Consider the following 22,623-nt stretch of genomic DNA (forward strand, 5'->3'; position numbering starts at 1 on the left):
TTCAAATTTTTATTATGAATGAAAACAAAGTATCTATTAGTTATTTTTTGTATTATGTATGCTAGGACGATATGGTGACATGGCACATGTATAGAGGTCAGAAGATGCTTTGTGGAAGTCAGTTCTAATTTATTTTTTAACTTTTAATTGAATCTTTGTGAATTTCCTATCATGTACCACTAATCTAATCTGAATCCTGCTCATTTCCCTGTCCTCATATGCTCCCCTTTCCCCTGCAAACTTTCCCTCAAAATAAAACACACACACACACACACACACACACACACACACACACACACCACAACCACCACCACCACCACCAATAACAACAACAATAATAACTACAGGCACAAAATTAAAGTATAAAAACATCTCATCCTGGGCTCTATAGTAGTATGTCACAGGGAGTCTCACAGTATATCCCTCTGTCTACACATCTTCTCTTGAATATGGTCATTGCAATGAAGTGGTCTCTTGCTTTTTGGATACCATCAATATTGGATCTTTATCAGGACTCCTCCCACCATTATTTCATTGTTACTCAGTGTCAGGGAGATCCTGCAGCTTTGAATCAACAACTGGTCTTTTCAGTCCTCACAACCAACTGCTCTCAGATGAGATTGATTTTGGTTTGAGTCACTTCGGAGGCCTAGATTTGAGTCTGGGTGGTAGCGGACCTGGTCCACTTACCAGCTCTCCCTTATCTGTACTCTCCAGCTCTGCTCAGGCCAGGCCACCTACAGCTCCCATCAGCAGGAGGCAGGGTCAGCTCTCTGTTCTCATGCCCTTGGGGGCCTGCTAACTTGCACCTATGCCTCCAGAGAGCTCCCCTGTGCTGCCCAGTCAAGATACAGGGCCCACACTTCCAAGTGCTGCAGCCTGTGAGGTGCTGGGCCAGCCCTCCTACTCTCATACTTTTGGGGTAGGCTCACTTGTACCTTCACCATCAGGTCAGCTCTACTGCATTGCCCAGGTGAGAAAGTGTTGTGTTAGGAAGCATTTGTACACTCCCAAAACCACCAAGGGGCCATTTTGTTTTTGTTTTTTAATGTAATCTCCTTAGGGTGTTTTTATTATAAACTTGAGTTTGGTTTTAATTACTGCTGTCTCACAGGACAGTTTGCTGAAGCAGCCCCAAACTCTCATCAGGACAAGGTTTTAAAAAAAATGATAGTTGTTTCTTTTGTCATCAGAAGGCCTCTCTTCCTATAAATAGGCCCATGGACACAAGCAGTAGCAGTCATTTTGTGATTTCTCTGCTTTAGTGCCTTGGTTAGAGCTATCAGTTCAGTGTTCTGGGTTGAAATTTCTGTCAAAAGTGGCTTCTCCCACAAGATCTCTGTGTTTGAGACTGCCACTAAACTAGCATACCTCTGTCCTTCTGAATGAAGCTGTTGTCATTGGTGAACCATGTTACCTCTGTATCAATCAAGGGGGTATTCTGAAGATCTATCTGGTTTGGTCCCCTGGATATAGGCCAAAATGTCTGAGTACTTATGTAGTGGCCCATGTAGGTCTGGGCTCAGGACAGTTGATGCCTGAATGATTACTACCCTGGGTAGATATAGGAGGAGAGACTGGCAATGACTAATTCTGTCTTTGGTGATGATCAGGCTTTGGCTCAAGGACAGTTTATCAGCATCTTTGACCAGGAGGGCCATGGCTGTGATGATGTTTAAACAGTTGCCTCTGTCAACTAGGTCTAATTTCTTTGCAGGTAGGCTACTGGCTGGTTCCAGGGTCCAGAGTCTGAGTCAATATCCCTTTCACTATCTCAGATATTTTATCCATGAAGAGATGGAAATCACTTCTGGAATCCCCAAAGCTGGTGTAGAAATTTCTTTCTGGCCTTAGAGAATCATCCCAATCTTTTGTTAATATATATCCCCCAAATCTAGGGAGGTCACCTGTTGTTGGCAGAGAGGATCTTCTTACTGTGGTTCAATAGTTTGACCTCTCTGTCCACAACCTACTCTCTTGAATGCTGCTGCTAATGAGGGCCAAGGCAAGCTTTTCCAACCTCAAGAATCTGTAGATAACTTTACCAACTGTCTAAAGTGGTAAGAAAGCGGTCATCACCTATGTCCTTGTGCCACCCCATGGCAGATCAGTGGCAGGGTCAGCTCTCCCAGAATCATGACGTCAGTCCTAGCTTACCCATACTTTACTCACCAGAACCAACTCCATTGTGCTTCCTTGAAAGGTAATAGGATAGCTCTCCTGAAAGCTTCCTCAAGTGGGAGATTGGCCAACTCTCAGAAATGACACATCCATTGAGGGGAAGGGGATGACAAAGCCCATTGTCATCCATGTTTTTCTTTTTTTGTCACATTAAATTTCCTGAACTGATGTGTTTAGCAATTTTTTAAAAAGCTATTTTAAAATGATAGTAATGTTGTTGAAAGTTAATGGTAGCTCTATTTTTACATGGAGTTAAATTTCCAAGGACAAAAATTGAAGCATTCAATACTTGACAATACAGTTTAATTCAGCTAACAAACTTTGCTAGTTAACTGCATAATACAAAGAGCCTAGGAAAAGCTGGAGCTAAAACTGCAACTAATATTAGATAAACATTCTAAAATCTTGAACCTGTGAGAACCAACATTGCTTGTTCTCTTGCATTTTACAAATGTATTGACAAATAGTAAGAGAAAGGTTGGGAATCCAAAGTGGTATTTTATTTGTTTGTTCTGTTTGTCTTGATTTTTAAGACAACTGTAAATGTGAAAAAAATACTAGCATCTGTATAATCTAGGTGCCGAAATTTAATATTTATTATAAACTACCTATAATACCATATACTAATAAGTATATCAATATTTCCAAAGAACTTATCACTTCAAATATAAATATATGAAGAACTTGTAATGTCAAATTTAAACCTGTGTATTTTATGTGTAATTAAAAGCTGAGAAAAAATAAAAGCTTTCATTTAAAATATATTTCTCGGGGATCTATGGCTCCAGATATATATGTAGCAGAGGTTGGTCTTGTCTGACATCAGTGGGGGTGGAGGCCCTTGGTCCTGTGGAGCTTTGATGCCCCAGCATATCGGAATTCTGGAGTGGTGGGACAGGAGATGGTGGGTGGGTGGGGGAGAACCCTTATAGAGGCAAAGGGGAGGTAGGAGAGGGCAGCGAGGGTGGATATGGGATGGGGGTTTTTGGAGGGCTAACTGGGAAGTGGGATACCATTTGAGATGTAAATGAATGGGATGATTGATAAAAATGTATTTCTATTGTGAATTAATAATATAGTCAAATGACTGTGTTAATAATGACCCATGGCACAAACAGGATTATGTATATCTGGGTTCATTTAAAGACAAGGTTGACAACAGGAAAATAAGCCCATAAGTGATAGACATGTTCAAGGTTATGTTCATGGTATAATTGATTATGATAAAGGTGAGTTTCCCTGACACCTGGAAACTAATAGAAATGTAAGATTTCAGTAAAACAAATAAAAGAAACTCTAGTAAGCAACAGCACATCAACAAGTTTCAGATCTTTCAATGTTGATGTGTTCAAGACAGTGTTTCAGAAAATGTTATTTCAAATTAATTGCAACTGTATTGGTTTTACATTTGGTTGCTTTTAAAAATATTTGAAATATTTCAAAGATCATACATCTCATTTGGTAGAAAGCTCTACTAACTGGAAAATTATTCTTACCCGTAGAAATGACATTTTAGTTTCAACCTGCCAGGTGAATTTTATTAGTATGTCATTAATCACTGCTGTGAATCTGACACCTGGGGGAAATGATTTAGTGAAGTTTAGAGCATTCAGATATAACCGAAAAAAATGCCATGTTCATTTCTCTCTTTGGTCAGTGAAATATATTTCAACACGTAATAGTATTGGTGAGTATATGATTTAGCCAGAAATAATAATATTTATAAATTAGTATATATATTTATGAAAATTATATTTTATGCATATAATATAATTTAGCATTTATAATATAACATCTTATTATTTATGAATATTACTCCTTTACTTTGTTGAATGAACTCATATTATCCCGCTGACAGTTATTAAATATACTATAATTTTGTTTTTAAATAGTTATGGTTTCTTATACAATACAATAAAATTAAGCATTTAAAATGTGTTTACTTTTATATTATTTTGCATTATTAATATTTCCTAACTACCTTTTTTCTAATAAAGAAATGTACTGTTCTTAAATAATTTAAAAACTAATATTAAATTGTATCAGGATAATAAAATTAATGAAGTTAACTTCTTTATAATTTTGTTTTGCACATAGAAAGACAAAGACATATTCAATTTTTTATCATGAATTTTACTCAATTTTATGATTGTCATTGCCTAACTCAGTATTGTATTCCAAACTGTATGATTGGGCAATAAAATTGCAAATACAAAATAAATCAATAAAAACTTACTACCTGAATCAGGGTGATTATCTCTATTAACCATGCACTCCCAGAAAACAATTGAATTTATATGTAGTAATCTTACAGGTTGGATATTAGCTGTTTTCATAAAAATTTAGCAAATAATATGCAATTTTTCTTTTACTTTAGAATGTTGCCTTCTATTAATGGAGAGAAAGTAATTCTTTTTTCTATGTGTTTTTTTTTCATTTTTTTACTGGATATTTTTTTTACATTTCAATTATTATCCCTTTCCTGGTTTCTCTTCATAGACCCCTCATCCAGTCCCCTTAACCCCTGATTCCATGAGGGTGGGCCCCCCCACCCATCCACCAACTTCTTCTCTCCTCCCAACCCAGACATTCCCCTACACTGTGGCATCCAGCCTTCATAGGATCAAGGGCCTCTTCCCCCTTGATGCCAGACAAGACCATCCTTTGCTACATATGCGGCTGGAGTCATGGGTAGCTCCATGTATACTCTTTGGTTGATGGTTTAGTCCCTGGTAGCTCTGTAGTGTCTGATTGGTTGGTATTGTTGTTCTTCCTATGGGGTTGCAAACCCCCTCAGCTACCTCAGTCCTTTCTCCAACCCCTCCGTTGGGGACCCGTTCTCAATCCAATGTTTGGCTGCCACCATCGGCCTCTATATTTGTCAGTCTCTGGCAGAACTTACGGGGAGACATCCATATCAGAATCCTGTCAGCGTGCACCTCTTGGCATCTCCAGTAGTGACTGGATTTGGTAACTGAATGTGTGACAGATTCCTATGTGTGGCAGTCTTTCCTTCAGTCTCTCCTCTATACTTTGTGTTTCCTCATGTGAGAATTTTGTTCCCCATTCTAAGAAGGACTGAAGCATCAACACTTAGATCTTTCTTCTTATTGAGCTTCATGTGGTCTGTGAATTCTATCTCTGGCATTCAGTGCTTTTGGGCTAATATCCACTTATCAGTAAGTGGATATCATGTATGTTCATTTGTGATTCAGTTATTTTCTAGTTCCATCCATTCACCTAATAATTTGATAAAGCCATTTTTTTAATATCTGAGTAATACTCCATTGTGTAAATGTACCACAATTTCTGTATCCATTTCTCTGTTGAAGTCCTTCAACAGAGAAGGCAATTCTTAAATAGAAGTTTAGTACTGATATTAATTTTATTGACTGGTATTAATTTTAAACATTACTTTCATTTGACTATATCAAATATTTTACATATTTTATGCAATAACTGATTCTTATCAAATCCAGACATTTAAGCAATACTCATTCTACCACTGGAAGTGGCTCAGACTGAATATGCTATCTCTATTTCGCCATCCTCCATTTTGCTATCACCAAGATTCCTCTTAATAAATGGCAATCATCCCTCATTCTACTAGGCTAATTTCTGCACACACATTCTAGTCTCATCCTCAAAGCATGAGATCAAAATTATAGGAATAAATATGAAAATTTGGAAGTTGACTAACACACAGAATAAATGGTTGGAACCATTTTAAATTTGAGTAATAAAATATCTTTAGACATGTAAAAATTGCACTCTGTTAATTCATTTTATATTTTTTATCTCTAATCTTTCAAAATGTTTCAAGATTTTGTTGAGAATTCCACATGATGTATTTTGATCACACTCACATATACTGGTACCTTCCTACCAGATCCATACTCAAAGCCATGCTCTCTACCCTTCCTGCCCTCCCTACCCCACCTTGAATTGCAGTCTTCTCTTGGCTCCACAGAATCCTGTTTATATGTAACTGGATGTTTTTAGCTGGAGTAACTGGAATATTTTAGCTCCAATATTTTGTTAACAAATCTTAACTGTGGCCTTTGTAGTGAACAGATTGAGATTCTCTTTCAGTTCCAGAAAATTTAAAATTCACTATTTAAAGGTCAGTTACATCTGAGGAGTCCAGGTGTCTGAACTAATTTTGTCTTCCTTACCTCGCTTTCAAACTAGCCACATCCCATCTAATATTCAATGTTTTTAAGGTTAGTTTCGATTTCTTTGGTTTTTTTATGCTCTTATTCATTATGATTCGGTATGACCAATAAGAGTCTGCAGATTATTCTATGGTGTCCTGACATATTGGTGACTTTGTCTTTTTCTTTTAATCATTTAATTTGCTTACATTCCAAATGTTATTCCCCTTCCTGGTCTCTCCTTTTTGAACTTCCTACCCCATTTCCCTCTTTTTTGCCTCTAAGACTTTAAGAGGGTGATACCCCACCTATCCTTTTAGCATAGCCCTTCTATGGGGTATCAAGCCTCCATAGGACCAAGGGCCTCCCCTCCCACTGATTCTAGATGAGGTAATCCTCTGCTATATATGTAACAGGAGCCATGGACCTACATAAGTGTATTTATAGTGAGCTCTGAGGCATCTGGTTAATTGATGCTGTTGTTCTTTGTGTGGAGTTGCAATCTCCTCTAGCTCCTTAAGCCATTCCCCTAACTCTTCCATTAGGGACCCCATGATTAGTCCAATGGCTGGGAATATCTGTTTCTGTCTTAGTCAGGTATTGGCAGAGCCTCTCAGAGAACAGCTATACCTGGATCCTGTCAGCCCATTCTTCTTGGCATCAGCAATAATGTCTGGGTTTGGTGTCTGTTGATGGGTGGATCCCAAGGTGGGTCAGGCTCTGGATGACCTTTCCTTTAGTTTCTGCTCCATTTTGTCCCTGCATTACATTTAGACAAGAACAATTCTGTTTTAAAATTCTTGAGATGGGTGGGTGGCCCCATCCCTCCACTTGGGACCATGGCTATCTTTTGCAGGTGTTCTCTTCAGGTTCAATCTCCCTGTTGTGGTGTATTTCAGCTAATTCATATCAATTCAGTCCTGGGAGCATCTTACTTTTTTTGACATTTGGAAGTTTCTAGAGGTTCCCCAAGTTTTCCATCGCCCACTGCTACTTATTTCTATTCATTCTCCTGGCCCTCTGGACTTCTATCATATATCTTCCCATAATTGGTCCTGCTCCATCCTGTTTCCATTATTTTCTTCCCCCTTCCCTTTCCAACCCAGACCCCTCCCTTGCTCTGCTTCTGGTGATTATTTAGTTCCCCTTCTAAGTGGGTTTGAAATACCCACACTATGGCCTTCCTCTTTCTTAAGCTTCACATGATCTTTGAGTTCTATGGTGGGTATTCTGAGCTTTTGCGCTAATATCCACTTATCAGTGAATACATACCATGAATGTCCTTTTGTGTCTGTTACCTCACTCAGGCTTATATTTTCTAGTTACATCAATTTCCCTGCAAACTTTGTAAAGTCACCATTTTTTAATAACTGAGAAGTATTCCATCATTTAAATGTACCACATTATCTGTATTTATTCTTCTGTTGAGGGACATCTGGGTTGTTTCCAGCTTGTTTCTTTTATAAATAAGGCTGCTATGAACATAGGGGAGCGTGTATCCTTGTTATATGTTGGAGCTTCTTTTGGGTCTACGCCCAGTAATGGTACAGTTGGGTCTTCAGGTGGAACTATTTCCAATTTTCTGTGGAACCGCCAGACTGATTTCTACAGTGGTTTTACCGCTTCCAGTTCAACCAGCAATGGAGGAGTGTTGCTCTTTCTCCACATCCTCACCAGTATCTGCTGTGCCCTGAGTTTTGATTTTAGCCAGTCTGATTGCTGTGATGTGGAATCTTAGATTCATTTTGATTTGGATATCCCTGATGACTAAGGAAGTTGAACATTTTTTGAGGTGCTTCTAGGCCATTCAATGTTTCTCAGGTGAGAATTCTTTACTTAGCTTTGAACCCCAATTTTTAATTGGATTATTTGCTTTTCTGGAATCTAATTTCTCGAATTCTTTGTATATTTTGTATATTAGCCCAAAAATTTTTATACTATTACTATTTTTAATTTTTACTATTTATTTATTGGTATTTCTTAATTTTGTATTTTGAAATTAATTTATATTTACACAAAAACCAAACAATAATAGAACATCTCTGGTCCATGCATGCATCTTTGTTTAATACTAATGTAATATTTCTCTTAAATAGTATAAAATTAATAAAATATTCAGTTTACCTATAGATTTTGTTGTATATCACCAGCTTTTCTGTTAATACGGTGTGTCTTTCAACTTAGCATTTCATGCACTTTAACTTTTTGGTATACTTTAGTATCTGGCAGTTTCTTAGTCTTTCCTTGCCTTTCATGACCTTAACATTTGGGAGCCAAGGAGTCAGGCATTCTATAAAAATATCTCTTAACTTGGATTTGCTTGATATTTCTTATTATTATTCTGGGTTATAGATTTTTGAGACTAATATCACAGAGCTGAAGTGCCCTTTTCATCACATTATGTGAAAGGTTATCTGATATTGACATGAACTTTGACTGGTAACAGTAGCCTGAATGATTTGATGAATGCAATATCTGCACTTTCTCCACTATAATCTTTGACAAGATTTTATGCATTTAAACCACATTTTCTTTGAGTTTTTCTATTTATAATTTGAGCAGATATTTTTTATACCTGTAAGTGTTTCTTAAGGATATTTAATCATGCTGGACATTATGTAGAACTAGTTGAGTTTTTAATTTTTCTTAGGTTAAATTTTGCCATATGAAGTTCTTTTCTTTCTGTCTCAACTCATCCACATGTTAGCTTTGTAAAGAATTTTCACTTTTATTTTGTGGTTTCTTTCCAAGGATTCTCAATAAGAATGTATTACACTGCTTAGCTAAAGTCTTAGCAAGCTCTTCTGAATTCCTCGATATGATCAGCTCATGTTACTCTTCTTTAATTGTGATGTGTTGTGACACTCTTAATCCTCTCTCTTTTTCTTCTTTCTCATCAGTGCATCTTAACCATCTGACATCTTTCCCTACTGCACCTTCCAGATAGTGTCACTTTCTCAGGAGAGTCTCCCCTACTTAAAAACACCTCAGTCCCAACCTAGTCTTTGTTTTTGGATTTGCTCCTGTTAGGTTTTCATTCCCTTATCAAAGAGTACGCCATTTTCAGTTTTCTGCATCTCATTGTTATGACATTAGCATGGGTAGTAACATTCCTTCTCCTTGCTGTTCATGTAGAATTATCATAAAAAAGTACCAGAAAACTCAGATATAGAAGACCGTCAGTGTAAGCTTTTTTTATTTATCATCTTCCTTTCTTTTCTAACAATAGGCAATCTTTAGAGTACAGAAAAAGTATTATACTGAAAATAATGACAATGTATTCTGGCATTTAAAGACAGTAATTACGAAGACAATAATTTAAACACAGACTTTAAAGAACAAGTTCAGAGAACAAGAGATGATATTTCCAGTCTGATTTTACCATGATTATTTTTTATATTTCAGAGATAACTCTTTAATATATTGTTCTGATTCTTTTCAATCAACATTCTTTATTAGTCAGCATTTGTTTGGAGGATTACTGTCAGAATTCAAAACCTAGTTATAAAAATTGCTAATAAAAATGTGTATCAGTCTTGTAGGTCACTTTTTAGGTCACCACTCCATCAGGAGCTATTTATGTAGACTGATTTTGTGCAGTTTGGGCCTTCATTTCTTCCTAGTTAATGTTCTACAAGTTTGTTTATTATAAAAAATTCCCGCACCTAATAAAACTATCATTTGGAAGGAAATTATCTCTTTCTTTACTTGTCTTTAATCTTCTACTGATACTTGTATGATAAATAGTGCCACTTAATAATGGGCACTGAAAGGTCTCAGAGAAGAACATTACAGCTTTGATACACTTGATAAGAAGGCATTAAGACCAATTTCCAGATGTGCAATGAGCTAGGGCAAGCTTGTGTGTGTGTGTGTGTGTGTGTGTGTGTGTGTGTGTGCGTGTGTGTGTGTGTGTATTTTTAATTGCAAAGGGTTATGATATTGTTTATATTAACTATGGAAATTTTTTCCTAACTTAAAGAGTGTAACATATTTCCTTACTAAGAGATTTGTATTAATATTCAAATACAGCATAATAGATGTTCATTTATTCAATGAACACAAACGTAACATCTTTTCTATTTGCTACAGAAAACACAATTAATGAATCAGTGTTCCAGCATATGAGGACAATAAACCCATAATTTTATGTAAGAGTTTCATTGTAGCAGTATGAAATATATTATAAAGAAAAGGGAAATATATTATAAAGAAAAGTTTTCTAAGAACTTACTGTACATGATATTCACATATTTTTACTTAAAAGGTACATTTGTTTGGTGTGAATTGGGCACACTGATATACTTTAAGGTCAGTCAATTCACCTTCTATTTTCCAGAAGAATATCATGTAGTCATAACCTTATTAATATTTTTATGTAAAGAATGAGTGGTAAGGATGATGGAACTTGCTAGTCAATGATCTAAGATCATAAAACTTCAGCAGAGGAAGGCCCTAAAAGTTCCTAAGTATCCTAGAAGACGAGTCATCAGTTATGGGGTATGGTCATTGTGCAATAGTTCCAGCAAGCAGGGATGGCAGGGATACAAGGCTCCCTAGATGAAGCAGCAAGATACATGTGGAGATGGGAGCTTTGTGGAAAAAAATGTTGAATTTGGTATGAATGCACAGAGAAAGAAGGCTTTTACAGAAATTACATACTGTCAGTTCTACAATGTAGAAAGCAGAATTAATAAATTTATCTGAAGAGACTTCAGTAGAGAACAGTATAGAGACAGCTTGCAAAAATATGTTAAATATCACAATTGATTTATTTGTTTTTATAATGGTTATGAATGTATGTATGGTGGAAAGTGTGCCACAGTGTGCAACAGAGGAATACAAATTAGTGTGCTCAGTTTTCTATTTACAGATTTAAATGGGTTCTAGGGGTCGAATTCAGGTTATCAGACTTGCCTAGCAAGTGCATGCTGAATATCATATTGCTGGCCTTCAATATATTTTTTAATATTGTATGTTAACAACAATGTAAGACAAGACTTACAGCAAAGAGACCATCTGAAGAAAAATGTATCAGAACAATGAGTTGCATGTATATAACTGTCTCCCCATTCTGCTTTATAACACAATCTACGTATTGTGCCATTTGATATAAATTTTATATATATATTTAGAGAATATATACACTTAAAGATAACCAATTGATAACTTAACCAACAGAATTATTTATTCCCGTTTTATGTGTAGTGAAATGAGTCAAATCAAAAGTAACAAGAGAGAGCTCACCTTAGCCGTGACCGTGATCATTTAGCAGTGGAAAACAAAATATATTTTACATAATTACCTCTAACGTGCCTCAAATAAACGAGTAATGAAATCAAAGAACCAGTATTACTTAACATAAACTTATGCAAACAAGAAATCCATTAAATAATACAAATTATGTATGCTTATGAATCATATCATTTTCACTATTGTACTTTTGTGTGACATGTTCTTTCTCATTTTAAGTATCTCAAAATTTATTTATTATGCAATCTGTATCAAAGTTAATCTAATTCATTGAGATTGTAAAAACTGGTATTTTTGTGTGTTTCTTTTTGTCTTGTGTTTTTTTTTTCTTACTTGTAATCTTCTACTTCAATTCCTTAATATGTTAGCTTTCATGTGTTTCTTGGAGAAACAACATTTTTCTTCAGAGTTTATAAAACAATATACAATAAATGGAAGTTTGGCATAAGAACTACTGTGCAATAATGAGATAAAAGAAGGTAATTTAAAAAAAATAAAGAATTTGCCCATCTTGTTTCCTTATGTTGTCTGAGAAAATAACATATTTGCTGTTTTGGCACAGAGCAGCCCTCCTAGAGAGTATTCTTTTTTTTCACTCAAGCAGGCATTTTGCTGAAAGAAATTCTGACAGGAAAGTAACAATTGAGGTTTCACATCCAGAAAATTTTGTTGCTTACATGGAAATAAGAATGGCAAAGAAAGGTTGTCAGATTAATTACTTCAGCTGAATTGCTAAAGATGGGAACTGGAAAAGGACTTCACATTTTTTTTATACAATACATGTTCTTGTGTTCTTTATAGGGATGGTTCTCATGAAAGAAGGACCCTGAGCTAATACTAAACGTCCAGGAAACTGAGATGCACAAAGTCTTCTGCTGAGTCATCTGGATTGCACAAGTTATCCCTGATACGAACCACTTCTGAGATAATTCTTCCGGTGACAACATATGTTGGTGAGGATGTGGAGTAAAAGGATCACTCCTGAATTGCTGGTAAGACTGCAAATGGTTTTCTGAGATTGCTCAGAAAATTAGAAATAGATCTGTCTAAAGATCTAGTTACACCACTCTTGGGAATATATCCAAAAGATGTCCCACCATGACACAGAAGAAGTGTTCCACTATGTTTATAGCAGCCTAATTTGTGATAGCCAGAAGCTGGAAACAACTCAGATGTCCCACAACAGAAGAGTGGATACAGAAAGTATGGTGCATTTAAACAATGAAATACTACTCAGCTAATAAGAATGAGGACATCATGAGTTTGCAGGCAAATGGATGGAAAGAGAAAATATCATCCTGAGTGAGGTAACTCAGACCCAAAAGGACATGCAAAGTATGTACTAACTAATTAGTGGATATTAGCAAATAAGTAGAGAATGATCTGTATATAATCCAAAGAACATAAGAAAGTTAGCAAGCTAAAGGGCCCCAGTAGAGTACAGCTCAATCTCACTTGGGAGGGAGATAAAAGCAATCATGAGGGGCAGATGGAAAGAGAGACCTGGGTGGGAAAGGGGACAGGGAAGAGAAAAGGGTAACATGATGAGGTATTGAGGGGATCAGGATTGAAGTCCTGAGGGTCAGAAGAAAGAATAAGAACAAGCAACATCAGGATATAAAAAGTTGGGGGACCTTCTAGGATGTACCAGAAACCTGGGAAGTAAGAGACTCTCAGACACAAAGGGAAGGACTTTGCAGTGGGAAGAGGGAATTTATATTGTCCACCTCCAGTAGAAAGACAGGGCATCAGGTAGAGGGATAGGGTTGCCATTCCACAATCAAAAACTCTGACCTATAATCATTCCTGTCTAAAAGAACTGCAGGGACAAACATTGAGAAGAGACTGAGGGAAAGGAGATTCAGTGACTGCCCCAATTTGGGATTCAGCTCAGGGGAGGCTCCATGGCTTGACACTATTACAGTTGCTATCTCATGCTTACAGATGAGGAGCCTAACATGCCTGCCATTCAAAAGTTCCAAAAAGCAGCTGAGTCAGATGCAGATACACCCAACCAATGGGCAGAAGTTGGGAACCTTCTGAAGGAATTAGGGGAAAGCTGGAAAAATAGGAGGAGGAGGGCAACTCCATAGAAAGACCAGCAGTGTCAACTAACTTGAACCCCTAAGATCTCTCAGACTCTGAGCAACCAACCAGGTATCATCCACAAGCTGATATGAGGCTCTTGACACACATACAGCAGAGGACTGCCTGGTCCAGTCTCAGTGAGAGAAGATGCACTTAACCCTTTAGAGACTGGAGGTCCCAGGGAGTAGGGAGTTCTGGTTGGGTGGGGGTGGGAGCTGGAAACATCTTGGAGATGGGAAAGGAAGAATGAGATGAGGAACAGTCAGGAGGTATAAAGGAGGGAGATAATGACTGGCCTGTAATAAAAATAAAATGAAAAAGAAATTTTCTACAGTCTAAGAGTCGTATATAAGTAACACAGTGTATTTTCTTTAGTGTTATCTAAATATAAACCTATGTATGGGTCAATCCAATCAAACATACAATCTGAAGATCATTAGCTTTTATTTGGTTATCATGACAAAGTTACATAAAAGACAATTAAGTTAGTAACAAGAAAAAATGTAAATGACTATAGCTTTTATGTGAAATCAATTTTAAATATAGAATCATAAAGTATACTTAACATCATAGGTAAAGCAAGAATAAAATATGTTAAAAAGCGTTGAAGGAATCAGAGAAAGAACTGGAAGAGCTTGAAGGGGCTTGAGACTCCATATGTACAACAATGCCAAGCAACCAGAGCTTCCAGAAACTAAGCCACTACCTAAAGACTATACATGGACTGACCCTGGACTCTGTCCTCATAGGTAGCAATGAATATCCTAGTAAGAGCACCAGTGGAAGGGGAAGCCCTGGGTCCTGCTAAGACTGAACCCCCAGTGAACTAGATTGTTGGGGGGAGGGAGGCAATGGGGGAGGATGGGGAGGGGAACACCCATAAGGAAGGGGAGGGGGGAGGGGGATGTTTGCCCGGAAACCGGGAAAGGGAATAACACTCGAAATGTATATAAGAAATACTCAAGTTAATAAAAAAAAAAAGAAAAAAGAAAGAAAGAAAAGAAAAAGAAAAAGAAAAAAAAGACTCTCTAATGGGTTTAAAAAAAACTTCAAAAAAAACATCTTGCATTTGTAAATTTTAAAGAGTAAGAAACTCTCTGTAAAATTGAAATTGCCTTCAAAACATAAAGGGAAGGATATCTGTAATAAAGACATAAATTAACTCTATAATTAAATGTGCTTGTCTATTCTGGTAGCTGATTTAAGTAAAGGAACACTTCCTATTATTTCTTTGGAAGAAAGATAAAAGGACCTTAAAAACAACTCTTATGTGAAAATATAGCAGTTTGCTAAGCAACTTAATGATCTTCAAATGAAGTCAAAGTTGTCATAGCTCATTAGATGCAATCCATCTATCTGTTTCTACCATGACAGAAAAACGAAGTCAAAAGAGAGAATTTCTGGTTTATGGAAAGAGAATCTTCCAGTGGCATCAGCACAGGATTAGGAAGATTAAATATGATCATGAGCAAATCAAATGGTGTTGGCATTCATAATCAGGTTACCCATTGCGTTGCTCATACAGTCACTGCCCATTTTATAGTGTGGTTTTCTATGCTTTCTACCCCCAAGTTAGCAAATTCAAAGAGTAAACTTTACTGAAGGGCAGTGACCAAAATTTAGAAAACATTATTCATTTATTACTTACATATTCTATAGAGGGATGCACTTTCCTCAGCTAGTTGTTTAAGCTTCCATGCTTTATAAGGATGAGGTTCTTGTATGTCATGATTTCTAAATAGAATCAAAAACATGACCAATTAGTTTTGCCTTCAATATACAACTCTCCTAATTATTTACTCTACTGAAAATATTTTAATTTTAAGGTTATGAAACTCATGTAAATATAAAAACAGTGTGTAGTCTTTAAAAACAATGTATGTATATGATCAGACTTCTCAGCAGAGCCTAAGATATAAACATTATTTTTCTGCCTTCAAGACACTCAGATTAAGCGCTGCCAACCGGTGAGTCACCACTCCATCATGTTTCTGATAGCTTTAACTTGGGAAGGGTGAGAATGTGGACATTTAAAATGTTAATTTTAAACTAAAATAAGCAATAAATGACGAACACTGTGACATTCTGCTATTCACTTAACCATTCTAAACTCACTTTGTAAAGACAGGCAGATACTCCTTTCTGTATAATTAAAGGAATTTTAGTATTAAAAACTGGGTATGCGGCTGGAGAGATTGTATATTGGATAAGAGCACTAACTCGTCTGGCAGATCACTTGAGATTGGTTCCCAGCATCCATAACAGATGGTTCACACCCACCAAGGTCTCCAGTTCCAATGGCTTCTTTTGGCCTCAGTAGGAATCTCACCACAGGTGGTCTAAAAATTTTGGCACATCTAGTAGGTCAAAATTTAGGTGAAGTATCTTGGAATGGAGTGCCATTTAATTGGCCATTTGTTTCATGCTTGTGAATGCTCAATTGTTTAAAATTATTTCTTCCATTTTTTCCAAACCATTTAATTAACTGAGCATAAACATAAACATTTTAAAATGTATTTTTTAAAGTTGATGCTTCAACGTTGTATGGCATGGTGGTTAATATTGAAAAGATTCTTGATGGATATCCTCTGTTATAGTAAAGGTGACAAAATTAATCTTTATAGTTCAGGTTTTTGACAAATGTAAGGAAGGATTGAAAGAAATTCACAATTTTTGTCTTTTGGTGGGTAGGTTATATGTGTCAATATCATAACTGTCAAAATATTGGCACATTCAGTAAATTGAAATTAGATGAAATGTCGTTAAATGTAATACTCTTTGACTGAATTTTTGTTTTGAGGATAGGAAAATGCAGTTGTTCTAGCATTGTTTTTTTGTTTTTTATTTTATAAGTAGCTAATTTTTTTATTGGATATTGTTTTGCTTACATTTGAAATCTTATCCCCTTTCCTGGTTTCCTGTGCATAAATCCCCTATCCAATCCACCCTGCCTCTTCTTCTATGAGAGTTCTCCCTAACCTAAACACCCACTCCTTCCTGCCTCTCCACCCTGGTATTACCCTACACTGGGGGTCCAGCCTTGGCAGGAGCAAGGGCTTCTTTTCTCATTGGTGGCCAACAAGGCTTTCCTCTGCTACATATGGAGCTGGAGCCATGGATCTGTCCATACGTACTCTTTGGATGGTGCTTTAGTCCCTGGGAACTCTGGTTGGTTGGTATAGTTGTCCTTATGGGGTTGCGAGCCCCACCAGCTCCTTCAATCCTTTCTCTTACTCCTCCAATGGGGACCCTATTCTCAGTTCAATGGTTGACTGTCTATCACTGTTTTTAAAATTACTTCTTCCAACTTTTTGTCCTAACTAATCAAAAACTAACTGAGCAAAAATAATTATAAAAAAATTGTTACAAAATAAATAGACTATCAACATTTCAAAATAAATGTTAAGAGTATTATAAACTTAGCAGATTTGCAACAATACAAATAATATTTGGACAGGAAATGGCTGAATTTCTTTCTATAAGAAAACTGGGTCTTATTTAGTCCAGACTTGTAATGGCTTTAAAATGTTTTGTTTTGTTTTGTTTTGTTTTGTTTTGTTTTTTGCAAATTTGAACATTGAAATATAAAGAAACTTGGGGCAAGTCATTGTTGCTGTCATGTTAGCATCAAACTCAGTGATGTTGCAGATAGCTGGATGAGTAGAGCATCAAGAAGGTGGGAATGCCAAGTTAAAGAATCAAGATGGTGTTGAGTTATTTTAGTTCCATTGAGAGTCCCAGCCCTTACGTTTTTTCTAAAGTAGCATTCTAATTTAAAAATTATCAAAGTGTTTCACTAAACTTAATAGACTTTTATCCTTCACCAGCCTTTCATTACAATTCATTAAAAATCATATGAAAACTAAGAAGATTTTTCTATTATGCTGTATCAGTCTGTTTATCATACCCACCAACATAGTTGGACAATGCATTGATTAATGAATTCTGTCCATTAATAGACATGTTCTGTATCTATAAATGTTCACTTAACCTCCTTCATGGTGGAACACCCCATCTTATATAACTTGATTCTAGGTTCTTAGGTTCTAGTTATTCACATTTAATCGATAAAAATCCAATTTTTAATTGCTTTTAAAGAAAAGAAAATTGTGCCTTTGTTTTTCTTGTTTCTAATTTTTCATGGCATATAGTATTGTGTTACATAAGCACACTTCCACATAAGTTTATTTTTTTTTTCGGAGCTGGGGACCGAACCCAGGGCCTTGTGCTTGCTAGGCAAGTGCTCTACCACTGAGCCAAATCCCCAACCCCAAGTTTATATTTTTATCCATGGAGAGGATATCCCCATATCATTCTCCCCTTTCTCATTATTCAACCCTCCTTTAATTCTCCCCTTTTAAAGACATTTTTATTTCTATTTTTTTAATTTTTAAAATATTTGAATATTTTATTTTTTAATGAAATAAGATTATTTCCGTACAATTTATTTCAACTATGATTGCTCATGCCCCAACTCCTCTGAGATTCTCAACTCCCAGACTACCAAAATCAACACAATATTTTGAATTTTCATAGGAAAACCAACAAACATCTGAAAAAGGAAAAAACCAGAAAACAAATAATTAAACAAGATGAAAACAAAACAAATGTGAACAACAACAACAAAAGACAAATAAAGGAGCAAAAAAAAAAAAAGAAAAAGAAAAGCACAAGAAACACATATAGACACAGAGACAATTATCTTGTAAAACAAAGAAGTCCAATAAAAACACAAAATCAAAACATAATATACATTCAAAAGAGTAGTAGGGTAAAATAAATAAAGAGTTCAGGCAAAGAATTAAGACCCACTAGGTCGAGGGAGAGGGAAAGAGAGATTTTGAGCAAAATCTCAAATAATACTGCAGTAGAGTTTCTCTGTGTTTCTGTTAGCCTTCTAGTCCTGAGCACAGCTCTTGCAATGAAGAGTAGATTGAGACTCTCTGTTACAAAACTCATTTTGCTTTGTGAATATTTGACAACTGAACATAGCTTCTGAATCAGAGATGTGCAGTGTGTCTATTTCCACCCTGGTAAGGGCATCTCAATCAGATTGACCTGTGTACAGTACCACAGAATCTTAATAGCAGGAAGCAGGAATAGACATGCTACTCTTGTTCCTGATTTTAGTGGATATGCTTTGTATTTCTCTCCTTTTAGGTTATTGTTCATTCTAGGCTTCAAATACATCATTTTTATTCTATTGTGCATTGTTTGTATTCTGGGACTTTTATTCTAAAGGGGGGCCTCATTTTCTCCCAAAGGAGCATCATATATAATTTTTTGTATTGCAGTCTGTTTCTATGATGGATTACATTTATGTATTTACATAGATTGAACTATCCTTGCATTTCTTAGATAAAGCCCACTTGATAATGGTGTGCTTTCTGTTGTGTTCTTGGATTTGGTTTCCATGTCTTTTATTATTAATTTTTACATTGGCAATGGGTCGCAATTCATGTAATGATGATTAGGCAGTGCCTCTCTCTCATATTTTCTTTTCTTTCTTTTTTCTTTTTTTTTATTAACGTGAGTATTTCTTATTTACATTTCGAGTGTTATTCCCTTTCCCGGTTTCCGGGCAAACATCCCCTTAATCCCTCCCCCTCCCCTTCTTTATGAGTGTTCCCCTCCCCATCTTCCCCCCATTGCCTCCCTCCCCACAACAATCACGTTCACTGGGGGTTCAGTCTTGGCAGGACCAAGGGCTTCCCCTTCCACTGGTGCTCTTACTAGGATATTCATTGCTACCTATGAGGTCAGAGTCCAGGGACAGTCCATGTATAGTCTTTAGGTAGTGGCTTAGTCCCTGGAAGCTCTGGTTGCTTGCCATTGTGTTCATAAGGGGTCTTGAGCCCCTTCGAGCTCTTCCAGTCTCACTCATATTTTCAACATCGTACCATATCCCACTCCCACTCTCACTATGCTGAAGAAGAGGGTTAGAGGAAGTGGAGCACCAAATTTGGAGCCCAACAACCACTCTGTGAGGATCTCATCCAAGCCCACCTTGCCAAGGTGTGGGAAAGGATAAATAATCAGACAAAAACAAAAGAACAAACCAAAAGGAAGAGGGGAAAAAAGAGCAAACAGGCTGAAGTGACTGACCAGTAAACTGTAGACCAGCCTCCAGAGAAATGGAGAGAGGGAAAGCCAGTGTCTGGCCTCTGAAGTGGAAGAAAAGAAGCCAAGTCCATCTGTCATCTGTCAGTGGTTCTTGTAGAAGTCAAAGTGGTTTTTCTATAATCCAAAGGAATATTTTCGTTAGCTATTTTGTAAATGTGAATTTTCTAGTAGTTCAAGAAACCCTTTATTGAATTCATTGAATGCAGAGCCAACTCTCAGCCATTTGTGTGATCTCGTCGTCAGCACAGACAGGCCTACACACAAGATACCATGTCTAAGGACCTGCAATTGGCATTGCTCTTGGCACTATATACTCCTGTATGGGTGTCTTCCAGCATGGAAAGGTGGAAGTAATTGCCAGTGACCAGGGTAACTACACCATGCCGAGCTATGTTGCTTTCTCAGACAGAACGATTCATTGAGGATGTGGTCAAGAATCAGGTTGCAATGAACCCCACAAACATAGTTTTTGATGCCAAAAGTTTGATTGGATGTAGCTTTCAGGATGCTATTATTTTGTTTGATATGAAGTACTGGCCCTTCATGGTGGTGAGTGAATGATGCAGACAGGCCCATGGTCCAAATCCAATACAAAGGGGACACAAACAGTTTATATCCATAGGAAGTATCCTCAATGGTTCTGACAAAGATGAAGGAAATTGTAGAAGCTTACCTTGGAAAGACTGGTACCAATGCCATGATCACAGTGCCAGCTTACCTCAATGACTCTCAGCAGCAGGCATCAAAAATGATGGAACTATTGCTGGCCTCAATGTAGTTCGAATTATCAGTGAACCATCTGCTGCTTCTATTGCTTACAATTTAGATAAGACAGTTGGAAATGAAAGGACTGGGCTGATATTTGACTTGGGAGGTAGCACTGTTGATGTGTCAATCGTCCCTATAAAGGATGAAATTCTTGAAGTCAAATCAACAGCTAGAGACTCCCACTTGGGTGGAGAAGACTTTGACAACCGAACAGTCAACCATTTCATTGCTGAGTTTCAGCAAAAGCACGAGAAGAACATCAGTGAGAGCAAGAGAGCTGTCAGGCATCTCTTCACCCTCTCCTCCAGCACCCAGGCCAGTATTGAGATTGATTGTCTCGATGAGGGAATTGGCTTCTATACCTCCATTATCCATGCTCCATTTGAGTAATTGAATGATGACCTGTTCCATGGAGCACTGGACCCTGTAGAGAAGGCTCTTTGAGATGCCAAACTAGATAAGTCACAGGTCCATGATATTGTCCTGGTGGGCAGTTCTACCAGAGTCTCTAAGACTGAGAAACTTCTGCAAGACTTCTTCACTGAAAAAAAAAACCTGAATAAGAGCATTAATCCCAATGAGGCTGGTTCCTATGGTGCAGCTGTCCAGGCAGTCATTCTATCTGGAGAAAAGTCTGAGAATGTTCAGGATTTGCTGCTCATGGATGTCACTTCTATTTCCCTTGGGATTGAAACTGCTGGTGAAGTCATGACTGTCCTCATCAAGCACAATACCACCGTTCCCACCAAGCAGACCCAACCTTCACGACCTATTCTGACAACCAGCCAGGTGTACTCATCCAGGTGTGTGAGGTGAAAGGGCCATGACCACGGACAACAACCTGCTTGGAAGGTGTGAGCTCACAGGCATACCTGCAGCACCCTGTGGGGTTCGTCAGATTGAAGTTACTTTTGAAATTGTTGCCAATGGCATCCTCAGTTTCTTATCTGAACACAGTAAAGGAGAACAAGATCACCATCATCGATGACAGGGGCTGCCTGAGTAAGGAGGACTTTGAGTGCCTGGTCCAGGAAGCTGTGAAGTACAAAGCTAAGGATGAGAAGCAGAGAGATACGATTTTCTCCAAGAATTCACTGGAATCTTATGCCTTCAACATGAAAGTAACTGTTGAAGATGAGAAACTTCAAGGCAAGATCAATGATGAAGACAAACAGAAGATTCTTGACAAGTGCAAAGAAATCATCGGCTGGCTGGAAAGGAACCAGACTACAGAGAAGGAAGAATTTGAGCATCAGCAGAAAGAACTGGAGAAGGTCTGCAACCATATCATTACCAAGCTGTACTAGAGTGCTGGTGGCATGCCTGGAGGAATGCCTGGTGGCTTCCCCGGTGGCGGAACTCCTCCATCTGGTGGTGCTTCTTCAGGCCCCACCATTGAAGAGGTGGATTAAGACAGTCCTAGTAGAGGGTATGGCATTGTTCCACAGGGACCCAAAATAAGTAACATGGAATAATAAAACTTTTTAAATTGGCAAAAATGTGGGAGAATCTCAGTTAATCCATGTTTTAATGTAAATGATTTTTAAAGAGACTTCATCATTTGCTGGTTGTTTAATTTTTGGCACAACCAGAAAAATAGCAGGATACTGTATTAGGAGAGGCTCTGACTATATCAGGGGTCATCATAACATTCCTTAGTGAGAACTAGTTTCATGTCTTGCATACTAATGGCAATTTGGCGTTAGTGTCTGGATTATTTTCAGCTTTATCTTGTCTTGTAGTTTCCAGTAGAATCGTTTCCTAAGAAAACCACTCCTTGTTCCTGCCCTGTCATAATGTAATGCCTCTGGTCATGATAATTCCTTTTCCTAACAATTGTGACAATATGCTGAGAATGTTAGAAATTATGAGTATTCACTGTATGTGGCAAAGAAGAAGAAGGAAAAGGAGGAGGAGGAAGAGGCGGAGGAGCAGGAGGAAAAAAAAGTGAAATTCCTCAATTCAATTTAAGGGCATTTGGTTGTTAAGCTCTTAAGGAAAACTTGCCATATTTGAGGATAGAACATCACTGGAATAAATTCAAAGAAACAGCAGA

The 22,623-nt window shown here is 37.2% G+C and overlaps 1 pseudogene; it reads left to right on the forward strand.

The window, feature by feature from the left end:
- The first annotated feature begins 811 nt into the window (after positions 1 to 811).
- Hspa8-ps32 (heat shock protein family A (Hsp70) member 8, pseudogene 32) lies at positions 812 to 21,979 on the forward strand (annotated as a pseudogene).
- The last annotated feature ends 644 nt before the right edge of the window (positions 21,980 to 22,623 follow it).

The sequence above is a fragment of the Rattus norvegicus genome, chromosome 2 (assembly GCF_036323735.1).
Source record: "Rattus norvegicus strain BN/NHsdMcwi chromosome 2, GRCr8, whole genome shotgun sequence".
Lineage (NCBI taxonomy): Eukaryota > Metazoa > Chordata > Mammalia > Rodentia > Muridae > Rattus > Rattus norvegicus.